Raw genomic sequence first — 13,029 nt, forward strand, 5'->3', positions numbered from 1 at the left:
CCCACTGTGTGGGTTATCAGCTTTAACAAACCGTAACATGTTGGTTATCAGCTTTAACTAACCATAACATGTTGGTTATCAGCTTTAACTAACCCACTGTGTGGGTTATCAGATTTAACCAACCGTAACATGTTGGTTATCAGCTTTAACTAACCATAACATGTTGGTTATCAGCTTTCACCAACCTTAACATGATGGTTATCAGCTTTGACTTAACGTAACATGTTGGTTATCAGCTTTAACTAACCCACTATGTTGGTCAGCTTTAACCACCCTTAACATGTTGGTTATCAGCTTTAACTAACCTTAACATGTTGGTTATCAGCTTTAACTAATCCATTGTACTGGTTATCAGCTTTAACTAACCCATTGTACTGGCTATCAGCTTTAACTAACCCATTGTACTGGTTATCAGCTTTAACTAACCTTAAAATGTTGGTTATTCAAAATTCAATTCAAAATTCAAAAATACTTTATTTATCCCAGAGGGAAATTAAATCAAGGAGTTATTATAGATGCTGATGGCTGTGGGCAGGAAAGATATCCTGTAGCGGTCCGTTTTGCATCCAAACTGAAGAAGCCTTTGACTGAAGAGACTCTGTTTTCAGATAACAGTCTCATGGAGAGGATGTTCAGGGTTGTCCATAATTCTCTTGATTTTATGCAAAATCCTTCTTTGCATTATTGTCTCCAGAGGTTCCACAGTCGTCCTCAGAACAGAACCAGCCTTCTTTATCAGGTTGTTGAGTCTTTTTAGGTCCCTGGTTCTGATGCTGCTGCCCCAACAGATGACGCAAGAGGAAATGACGCTCTCAACAACAGACTTGTAGAAGATCTGCAACATCTTGTTGCAAACCTTGAAGGACCTTAGCTTCCTCAAGAAGTACAGTCTGCTCTGTCCTTTCTTGTAGATTGCTTCACTGTTGTGTCTCCAGTCCAGTCTGTTGTCCAGATGAACACCAAGGTATTTATATTCCTCAACCACCTCCACTTCTTCTCCCATGATGGAAACAGGGTTTGATCTGACCCTGTTTCTCCTGAAATCTACAATCATCTCCTTTGTGTTGTTAACATTCAAGATGAGATGATTGTTCCCACACCATGCCACAAAGCGGTCCACCAGCTCTCTGTACTCAGCTTCTTGTCCATCTCTGATACACCCGACAACTGCAGAGTCATCTGAATATTTCTGTAGATGACAGGAGTCTGACTTGTACTGGAAGTCTGAAGTGTACAGAGTGAAAAGGAATGGTGAGAGTACAGTCCCCTGTGGTGCTCCTGTGCTGCTGATCACCTGGTTAGACACACAATTCATCAGTCTGACAAACTGTGGTCTGTTTGTCAGGTAGTCATTAATCCAGGTGATTGTTGAGGCCTCCACCTGAGTCTTCTGGAGTTTCAGACGAAGCAGATCAGGCTGGATTGTGTTAAATGCACTGGAGAAATCAAAGAACATGATCCTCACAGTGCTGCCTGCTTTGTCCAGATGACAGTGGGTTTGTTGAAGCAGGTGTATGATAGCGTCTTCAACTCCAACTCCATGGCGATAAGCAAACTGCAGGGGGTCCTGATATGTGCTGGTTTGCTTACACAGGTGGGTCAACAGGAGTCTCTCCAGGACCTTCATGATGTGGGATGTCAGGGCAACAGGTCTGTAGTCATTGATGTCTGAAGGGTGAGTTTTCTTTGGTACCGGAACCAGACAGGATGTCTTCCACAACAGTGATACCTTCTCTTGGGTCAAGCTAAGGTTGAAAAGGTGTTGCAGAATCCCACAGAGCTGCTCTGCACAGGCCTTCAGGACTCGGGGGCTGACACCATCTCAACTAACTAACTAACCCATTGTACTGGTTATCAGCTTTAACTAACCTTAACATGTTGGTTATCAGCTTTGACTAAACGTAACATGTTGGTTATCAGCTTTGACTAAACGTAACATGTTGGTTATCAGCTTTAACCAACCTTAACATGTTGGTTATCAGCTTTAACTAACCCTAACATACTGGTTATCAGCTTTGACTAAACGTAACATGTTGGTTATCAGCTTTAACCAACCTTAACATACTGGTTATCAGCTTTGACTAAACGTAAGATGTTGGTTATCAGCTTTAACCAACCTTAACATGTTGGTTATCAGCTTTAACCAACCTTAACATGTTGGTTATCAGCTTTGACTAAACGTAACATGTTGGTTATCAGCTTTGACTAAACGTAACATGTTGGTTATCACTTTGACTAAACGTAACATGTTGGTTATCAGCTTTGACTAAACGTAACATGTTGGTTATCAGCTTTAACCAACCTTAACATGTTGGTTATCAGCTTTAACTAACCCTAACATACTGGTTATCAGCTTTGACTAAACGTAACATGTGGGTTATCAGCTTTAACCAACCTTAACATGTTGGTTATCAGCTTTAACTAACCTTAACATACTGGTTATCAGCTTTGACTAAATGTAACATGTTGGTTATCAGCTTTAACCAACCTTAACATGTTGGTTATCAGCTTTGACTAAACGTAACATGTTGGTTATCAGCTTTGACTAAACGTAACATGTTGTTTATCAGCTTTAAGCAACCTTAACATGTTGGTTATCAGCTTTAACTAACCCTAACATACTGGTTATCAGCTTTGACTAAACGTAACATGTTGGTTATCAGCTTTAACTAACCCTAACATACTGGTTATCAGCTTTGACTAAACGTAACATGTTGGTTATCAGCTTTAACCAACCTTAACATGTTGGTTATCAGCTTTGACTAAACGTAACATGTTGGTTATCAGCTTTGACTAAACGTAACATGTTGGTTATCAGCTTTAACCAACCTTAACATGTTGGTTATCAGCTTTAACTAACCCTAACATACTGGTTATCAGCTTTGACTAAACTTAACATGTTGGTTATCAGCTTTAACTAACCCTAACATACTGGTTATCAGCTTTGACTAAACGTAACATGTTGGTTATCAGCTTTAACCAACCTTAACATGTTGGTTATCAGCTTTGACTAAACGTAACATGTTGGTTATCAGCTTTGACTAAACGTAACATGTTGGTTATCAGCTTTAACCAACCTTAACATGTTGGTTAGAAGCTTTAACTAACCCTAACATACTGGTTATCAGCTTTGACTAAACGTAACATGTTGGTTATCAGCTTTAACCAACCTTAACATGTTGGTTATCAGCTTTGACTAAACGTAACATGTTGGTTATCAGCTTTAACCAACCTTAACATACTGGTTATCAGCTTTGACTAAACGTAACATGTTGGTTATCAGCTTAAACCAACCTTAAGATGTTGGTTATCAGCTTTGACTAAACGTAACATGTTGGTTATCAGCTTTAACCAACCTTAACATGTTGGTTATCAGCTTTGACTAAACGTAACATGTTGGTTATCAGCTTTGACTAAACGTAACATGTTGGTTATCAGCTTTAACCAACCTTAACATGTTGGTTATCAGCTTTAACTAACCCTAACATACTGGTTATCAGCTTTGACTAAACTTAACATGTTGGTTATCAGCTTTAACCAACCTTAACATGTTGGTTATCAGCTTTAACTAACCCTAACATACTGGTTATCAGCTTTGACTAAATGTAACATGTTGGTTATCAGCTTTGACTAAACGTAACATGTTGGTTATCAGCTTTAACTAACCTTAACATGTTGGTTATCAGCTTTGACTAAACGTAACATGTTGGTTATCAGCTTTGACTAAACGTAACATGTTGGTTATCAGCTTTAACCAACCTTAACATGTTGGTTATCAGCTTTAACGAACCTTAACATGTTGGTTATCAGCTTTGACTAAACGTAACATGTTGGTTATCAGCTTTAACCAACCTTAACATGTTGGTTATCAGCTTTAACTAACCCTAACATACTGGTTATCAGCTTTGACTAAACGTAACATGTTGGTTATCAGCTTTAACCAACCTTAACATACTGGTTATCAGCTTTGACTAAACGTAACATGTTGGTTATCAGCTTTAACCAACCTTAACATGTTGGTTATCAGCTTTGACTAAACGTAACGTAACATGTTGGTTATCAGCTTTAACCAACCTTAACATACTGGTTATCAGCTTTGACTAAACGTAACATGTTGGTTATCAGCTTTAACCAACCTTAACATGTTGGTTATCAGCTTTGACTAAACGTAACATGTTGGTTATCAGCTTTGACTAAACGTAACATGTTGGTTATCAGCTTTAACCAACCTTAACATGTTGGTTATCAGCTTTAACTAACCCTAACATACTGGTTATCAGCTTTGACTAAACGTAACATGTTGGTTATCAGCTTTAACCAACCTTAACATGTTGGTTATCAGCTTTGACTAAACGTAACATGTTGGTTATCAGCTTTAACCAACCTTAACATACTGGTTATCAGCTTTGACTAAACGTAACATGTTGGTTATCAGCTTAAACCAACCTTAAGATGTTGGTTATCAGCTTTGACTAAACGTAACATGTTGGTTATCAGCTTTAACCAACCTTAACATGTTGGTTATCAGCTTTGACTAAACGTAACATGTTGGTTATCAGCTTTGACTAAACGTAACATGTTGGTTATCAGCTTTAACCAACCTTAACATGTTGGTTATCAGCTTTAACTAACCCTAACATACTGGTTATCAGCTTTGACTAAACTTAACATGTTGGTTATCAGCTTTAACCAACCTTAACATGTTGGTTATCAGCTTTAACTAACCCTAACATACTGGTTATCAGCTTTGACTAAATGTAACATGTTGGTTATCAGCTTTGACTAAACGTAACATGTTGGTTATCAGCTTTAACTAACCTTAACATGTTGGTTATCAGCTTTGACTAAACGTAACATGTTGGTTATCAGCTTTGACTAAACGTAACATGTTGGTTATCAGCTTTAACCAACCTTAACATGTTGGTTATCAGCTTTAACGAACCTTAACATGTTGGTTATCAGCTTTGACTAAACGTAACATGTTGGTTATCAGCTTTGACTAAACGTAACATGTTGGTTATCAGCTTTGACTAAACGTAACATGTTGGTTATCAGCTTTAACCAACCTTAACATGTTGGTTATCAGCTTTAACTAACCCTAACATACTGGTTATCAGCTTTGACTAAACGTAACATGTTGGTTATCAGCTTTAACCAACCTTAACATACTGGTTATCAGCTTTGACTAAACGTAACATGTTGGTTATCAGCTTTAACCAACCTTAACATGTTGGTTATCAGCTTTGACTAAACGTAACGTAACATGTTGGTTATCAGCTTTGACTAAACGTAACATGTTGGTTATCAGCTTTAACTAACCCTAACATACTGGTTATCAGCTTTGACTAAACGTAACATGTTGGTTATCAGCTTTGACTAAACGTAACATGTTGGTTATCAGCTTTAACCAACCTTAACATGTTGGTTATCAGCTTTAACTAACCCTAACATACTGGTTATCAGCTTTGACTAAACAAAACATGTTGGTTATCAGCTTTAACCAACCTTAACATGTTGGTTATCAGCTTTGACTAAACGTAACATGTTGGTTATCAGCTTTGACTAAACGTAACATGTTGGTTATCAGCTTTAACCAACCTTAACATGTTGGTTATCAGCTTTAACTAACCCTAACATACTGGTTATCAGCTTTGACTAAACGTAACATGTTGGTTATCAGCTTTAAACAACCTTAACATGTTGGTTATCAGCTTTGACTAAACGTAACATGTTGGTTATCAGCTTTAACCAACCTTAACATGTTGGTTATCAGCTTTGACTAAACGTAACATGTTGGTTATCAGCTTTGACTAAACGTAACATGTTGGTTATCAGCTTTGACTAAACGTAACATGTTGGTTATCAGCTTTAACCAACCTTAACATGTTGGTTATCAGCTTTAACTAACCCTAACATACTGGTTATCAGCTTTGACTAAACGTAACATGTTGGTTATCAGCTTTAACCAACCTTAACATGTTGGTTATCAGCTTTGACTAAACGTAACATGTTGGTTATCAGCTTTAACCAACCTTAACATGTTGGTTATCAGCTTTGACTAAACGTAACATGTTGGTTATCAGCTTTAACCAACCTTAAGATACTGGTTATCAGCTTTGACTAAACGTAACATGTTGGTTATCAGCTTTGACTAAACGTAACATGTTGGTTATCAGCTTTGACTAAACGTAACATGTTGGTTATCAGCTTTAACGAACCTTAACATGTTGGTTATCAGCTTTGACTAAACGTAACATGTTGGTTATCAGCTTTAACCAACCTTAACATACTGGTTATCAGCTTTGACTAAACGTAACATGTTGGTTATCAGCTTTAACCAACCTTAACATGTTGGTTATCAGCTTTGACTAAACGTAACATGTTGGTTATCAGCTTTGACTAAACGTAACATGTTGGTTATCAGCTTTAACCAACCTTAACATGTTGGTTATCAGCTTTAACCAACCTTAACATGTTGGTTATCAGCTTTAACCAACCATAACATGTTGGTTATCAGCTTTAACTAACCCTAACATACTGGTTATCAGCTTTGACTAAACGTAACATGTTGGTTATCAGCTTTAACTAACCCTAACATACTGGTTATCAGCTTTGACTAAACGTAACATGTTGGTTATCAGCTTTAACCAACCTTAACATGTTGGTTATCAGCTTTGACTAAACGTAACATGTTGGTTATCAGCTTTAACCAACCTTAACATGTTGGTTATCAGCTTTGACTAAACGTAACATGTTGGTTATCAGCTTTGACTAAACGTAACATGTTGGTTATCAGCTTTAACCAACCTTAACATGTTGGTTATCAGCTTTAACTAACCCTAACATACTGGTTATCAGCTTTGACTAAACGTAACATGTTGGTTATCAGCTTTAACTAACCCTAACATACTGGTTATCAGCTTTGACTAAACGTAACATGTTGGTTATCAGCTTTAACCAACCTTAACATGTTGGTTATCAGCTTTAACTAACCCTAACATACTGGTTATCAGCTTTGACTAAATGTAACATGTTGGTTATCAGCTTTGACTAAACGTAACATGTTGGTTATCAGCTTTAACTAACCCTAACATACTGGTTATCAGCTTTGACTAAACGTAACATGTTGGTTATCAGCTTTAACCAACCTTAACATGTTGGTTATCAGCTTTGACTAAACGTAACATGTTGGTTATCAGCTTTAACCAACCTTAACATGTTGGTTATCAGCTTTGACTAAACGCAACATGTTGGTTATCAGCTTTATCTAACCCTAACATACTGGTTATCAGCTTTGACTAACCCACTGTGTGGGTTATCAGCTTTAACCAACCTTAACATGTTGGTTATCAGCTTTGACTAAACGTAACATGTTGGTTATCAGCTTTAACTAACCCACTGTGTGGGTTATCAGCTTTAACCAACCTTAACATACTGGTTATCAGCTTTGACTAAACGCAACATGTTGGTTATCAGCTTTAACTAACCCTAACATACTGGTTATCAGCTTTGACTAAACGTAACATGTTGGTTATCAGCTTTAACTAACCCACTGTGTGGGTTATCAGCTTTAACTAACCCACTGTGTGGGTTATCAGATTTAACCAACCTTAACATGTTGGTTATCAGCTTTGACTAAACGTAACATGTTGGTTATCAGCTTTAACTAACCCACTGTGTGGGTTATCAGCTTTAACCAACCTTAACATACTGGTTATCAGCTTTGACTAAACGCAACATGTTGGTTATCAGCTTTAACCAACCGTAACATGTTGGTTATCAGCTTTAACTAACCCTAACATACTGGTTATCAGCTTTGACTAAACGTAACATGTTGGTTATCAGCTTTAACCAACCGTAACATGTTGGTTATCAGCTTTAACTAACCCTAACATACTTGTTAGCTGCTCTGTTAATGTAGAACAGGTGAGGTGATCTCAGCTGACCAATCAGAATCATTGAACATCACAGCGGGTGAAGACAGGAAAGAGATGATCAATAATCAATAATAACTAACGTGCTGAAGGGTTTCTGTCTGGTGAACCTGCAGCTGAGTTCACATCATGCCGTTTCCATGGTAACTTCCCTCCCTCTCTGGGGGGGTGATGCTGCGTTGCCATGGAGACGGCAGCTACCCTCTGTGCTTTAATGAGGCCGAGCAGGACCTCATTATGATGACCCGCAGACGGGCATCGTCATGGTGATGGAGGCTGGAGAACTGAACCAACCGAGACCCATTTCAGATGATACATCAGGCCCGACCAGAACCAGACCCAGCTGGTGCTGATGGGGTTCTGACAGAACCGATTTCACAGCCTGGGTTTGGTTCTGAGTTCTGGTTCTTGTCCAGCTGCAAAGGTTCTGGTTCTTATGGTTCTGGTTCTGGTCCAGCTGCTAAGGTTCTGGTCGGTTCTGGTCGGTTCTGGTTCTGGTTCTGGCCCCCCTGCAGCAGAATAAAGATGGAGGATTACGTAATGCCTCATTAATGCTCTGCAGAGATGCTGCTGAACATCTTAGGAACACCTCCAGGTTTGACCTTTGACCTCCAGCTTTGACCTTTGACCTCAGAGGAGAAACAAACTCCCTGAAGAGCAGAGAAACAGAATATAATAAATATCCAGATATAATGTGAGAATCTGCAGCGGCTCAGAACAGATCAGGATCTGTTCACACTGTGAAAGTCACAACTGATCAATGCGGTCGTTATCAATAAGGATTCTAATGACAGACATGTTTAATATCGAGTCAGAGGGAGGATGGGCGGGTCAGAACAACACAGAAAGATACAAAATAAAACAGAAAAACACTAAATAAAACACAAAAATATTAAATAAAACAGAAAAACATTAAATAAAACACTAAATAATTTAATTAAAACAGAAAAACATTAAATAAAACACTAAATAATTTAAATAAAACAGAAAAACATTAAATAAAACACTAAATAATTTAAATAAAACAGAAAAATATTAAATAAAACACAAATTAATTTAAATGAAACAGAAAAACATTAAATAAAACAAATCATTTAAATAAAACAGAATAAAACACAAAATAATTTAAATAAAACATTAAATAAAACATAAAATCATTTAAATAAAACAGAATAAAACACAAAATAATTTAAATAAAACATTATAAAAACATAAAGTCATTTAAATAAAACAAAATAAAACTGAATAAAACACAAAATAATTTAAATAAAACAGGAAATAATTTAAATAAAACAGAAAAACACTAAATAAAACAGAAAATAATTTAAATAAAACAGAATAAAACAGAAAATCATTTAAATAAAACAGAAAATAAAACAGAATAAAACAGAAAATCATTTAAATAAAACAGAATAAAACAGAAAATCATTTACATAAAACAGAAAATAATTTAAATAAAACAGAAAATAAAACAGAATAAAACAGAAAATCATTTAAATAAAACAAAAAAGTATTTTTCTGTGAAACCCAAACATAATGAGGAGAACAACCTGAGTAAATGCATCTGTGAGCTCATGCTTATGGGATGGAGGAAGTATCTTTGGTGGCCTCGTCCTTCTGTAGGAGCCACAGGAAGTCAGCGCCAGCTGTTCTGAGGTCGGTTGGCCCCGCCCCCTCACCGCTGACCTTCATCATCTCGCTGCCTCAGCAGCACGATGACACTCAGAGTGCATCACCTCCTACCGGAGTGTGAATTAAAGCTCCGCCCCCCATGATCACCCCCCCTCCTCCTCTGACCCCCCCCGGCCCCCGCACCGTGCTGAAGGTGAGGCGGCGTCCTGTCGATCGATGCGAGCCGATGAAGCTTCGGGACAACGATCAATAACTCCTGAGCAGCAGATCGTGGGAAACTGATCAGCAGCTTCCAGGAGCCTCTGAGCAAGGCAGCAGGAGGGGCCACCGGCTGGTTAGACCCCAACCTCCAACCATCAGGCCTCTGGTGGGGAACTGGGCCCCCAGGCCCGGTCCAACAGAACCTTCAGAACCCTCGGGGCCCTTCAGCCATCTTCCAATCAGGGGCTCAGCTTTCTGGAGTTTCTCCTCCCAGCTTCCTCCGACCCCACGCTGAAATGTCTTTGATGAACTCCCTGAACCTCAGGTGGTCTCAGAACCTTCGGGGCCCGGTCCAACACGGTGGTCTCTGATGCATCCATCGGTGGCGGGATGTGTGTGATGGAGATAAATCTCTGGATTCTGTAACACTGACTGAGACTCAGGCTCTGTGGGCTGTTCTGAATGCAGGTTTTCTGTGTTGCTTCATTTACTTTATGTTGAATCTTTGTTTCATGTCCTGTATTCTTGTTTTATTTCCAGTTTGTTCGGGTAAGGCTTAGGTTAGGGTTAGGGTGCGGTTTGGGGTTAGGGTGCGGTTTGGGGTTAGGGTTGGGGTTGGGGTTAGGGTTGGGGTTAGGGCTGGGGTTGGGGTTGGGGTTAGGGCTGGGGTTGGGGTTGGGGTTAGGGTTAGGGTTAGGGGGTTAGGGTTAGGGTTAGGGTTAGGGCAGGGTTAGGGTTAGGGTTAGGGTTAGGGTTAGGGTTAGGGTTAGGGCTGGGGTTGGGGTTGGGGTTGGGTTAGGGTTAGGGGGTTAGGGGTTAGGGTTGGGGTTAGGGTTAGGGCAGGGTTAGGGTTAGGGTTAGGGTTAGGGTTAGGGCTGGGGTTGGGGTTGGGGTTGGGTTAGGGTAGTTAGTCCTGCTTTCTGCCCTCGGGGTTAGGGTTAGGGTTAAGGTTAGGGTAGTTAGTCCTGCTTTCTGCCCTCGGGGTTAGGGTTAGGGTTAAGGTTAGGGTAGTTAGTCCTGCTTTCTGCCCTCAGGGTTAGGGTTAGGGTTAAGGTTAGGGTAGTTAGTCCTGCTTTCTGCCCTCAGGGTTAGGGTTAGGGTTAAGGTTAGGGTAGTTAGTCCTGCTTTCTGCCCTCAGGGTTAGGGTTAGGGTTAAGGTTAGGGTAGTTAGTCCTGCTTTCTGCCCTCAGGGTTAGGGTTAGGGTTACACTGAACCGGACAGTTCAGTGAGCTAATTATCTCCACCTGCCTCCAGCTGTTCTTTAACCCCCTCAGTATTTATTCTCCTGTTTCTTCTTTGCTCCTGGCCGGATCATCGATGTCTCCTCCTGCTGGTAACTCGGTCAGTGACAGATGATCCAGAACCTGAACAAACTGAACCTGTTCATGAATCATCAGGGAGGCTTTCTGCCGGCTGCTCTCAGAGGAGACAGAGTGGGGGGGGGTCATGTTACAGGAAGCAGCCGAGCCCAGCAGCGACGCTGCTGAATTATTGATCAGCCTAATGGACAAGCTTTCATTTTTCTCTGCTCACGGTGACTTTTGACTGAGAGGACGGCAGCTGCAGTCACCTGAGATTTCCCATGAGGCCCCAGTCACCAGGTTGCCACGGAAACACGACAAAGCTCGTCCCGACCCGCTGATAAAGACGGGCGGCGTCAGCTGAGCGAGACGGAGACGAGTCCGGACGTTTAAAGTCACCTCTGCTCCCAGTCTGCCCCCGACCTTCAGATCTGAGCTCTGGACCTCGTGCACAGAACCTCGTGCACGCCGCGCTCATTCACTCCTCAGACTGTGTGTTTCTGGAGTTTTAATATTTTCTCAGCTCAGTTTTATTTATGTAGCACCAAATACAACAAATGTCCTCCCAAAACACTTGAGACATACAGTCCAAGTCAAGCCAATTCATTCAGAGCCAATTAAAAAAGTAGCCGAGGTAAAGAAACCAACAGATTCACAGACACAGAGAGAACTCTGACCCAAACCGTCCTGAGCTGAAAAACTGCCTCCATCAGGACCAGAACCAGGAGCGGAGTCCACCTGCCTGGACCAGCTGGGGGCTGAGGGGAACCAGCACATTTAGAGTGTCTGACTCAGCTGTGAGGGCTTCAGTGTCTCCGGTGCTGCTGGAAGACTTTAAGCACATTTGGTTGGTTCCTGCATCGCTGTAGTTTCCAAAAACTGTTAAAGAAAAAGATCCCTGAGGATCCAGGTGCTGCCTGCAGGTAAATCAGAAGCTGTTTCTCTGAACTTACGGAGCAGATCTCATTACTTTCATATTCAGAACTGAGTTCTGGCTAAAGATGGGAGAGCAGATCAGGTTTGATGCATCAGGACGGCTCGGATGTGTCACAGATTACATCCTGAGCGACACTGTGTTCTGGGTAAAGTTGGAATTAGAACTTTCAGTCTCTGAATGTTCCAGAGTCAGACATCAACCTCCAACATTGAACTGTTTCAGTCGGAGTTTGAAGATCATCAGAACCAACGAACAGACCCTGAGAACCTTTTATTGGAAACATCATCAGTTGGAGCATCTGTTACCACGGTGACGGGTTCAGCATCAGTTACCACGGTGACGGGTTCAGCATCAGTTACCACGGTGACGGGTTCACCATCTGTTACCACGGTGACGGGTTCAGCATCAGTTACCATAATAATAATAATAATATTCTTCCTGCACATGCCTGTTACCATGGCAACTGAACTCCACTCCTACCACAGCGACGTGTGTGTTGATCGTCAGCATCATTCAATTTCTGTCTGACAACCAAAACTTTGACCTGGAGTCACCGAGCATCATCCTGAGAAAGGGGCGAGCATGATGTCACCTGCTGTGATGTCACCTGCTGTGATGTCACCGCACACTTCCGGTTACATTTCACAATAAAACTGCACCGCAGACCCAGTAGCTCGCTGGCTGATATCATCGCCATGACAACGCCAGCTGCCTCCTCTGATCACAGAAGCACGTGAGGACATCAGAAACTGGTCAGATTATTGATCCGACCTGAAGCTGAACACCACCTATTCTTACTCTGTCCCACAGGCCACTCTTTTATTTTGAAAGGTAGCGTCGGAGCTCCTTTCTCTCCTAAAGGACGCTCCGGTGTTTCCTAAAGGAGACCGCTGAGGAAGCGTCGGAATACCTTTCTCTCCTAAACTCAGCTTTGACCAACAGGTGTTAAACATCAACCAAAGTGATGATGATGATGATGATGATGATAATAATAATAATAATAATAATAATAATAATAATAAT

This window comes from Odontesthes bonariensis, chromosome 4, assembly GCF_027942865.1.
Source record: "Odontesthes bonariensis isolate fOdoBon6 chromosome 4, fOdoBon6.hap1, whole genome shotgun sequence".
In the NCBI taxonomy this organism is placed as follows: domain Eukaryota; kingdom Metazoa; phylum Chordata; class Actinopteri; order Atheriniformes; family Atherinopsidae; genus Odontesthes; species Odontesthes bonariensis.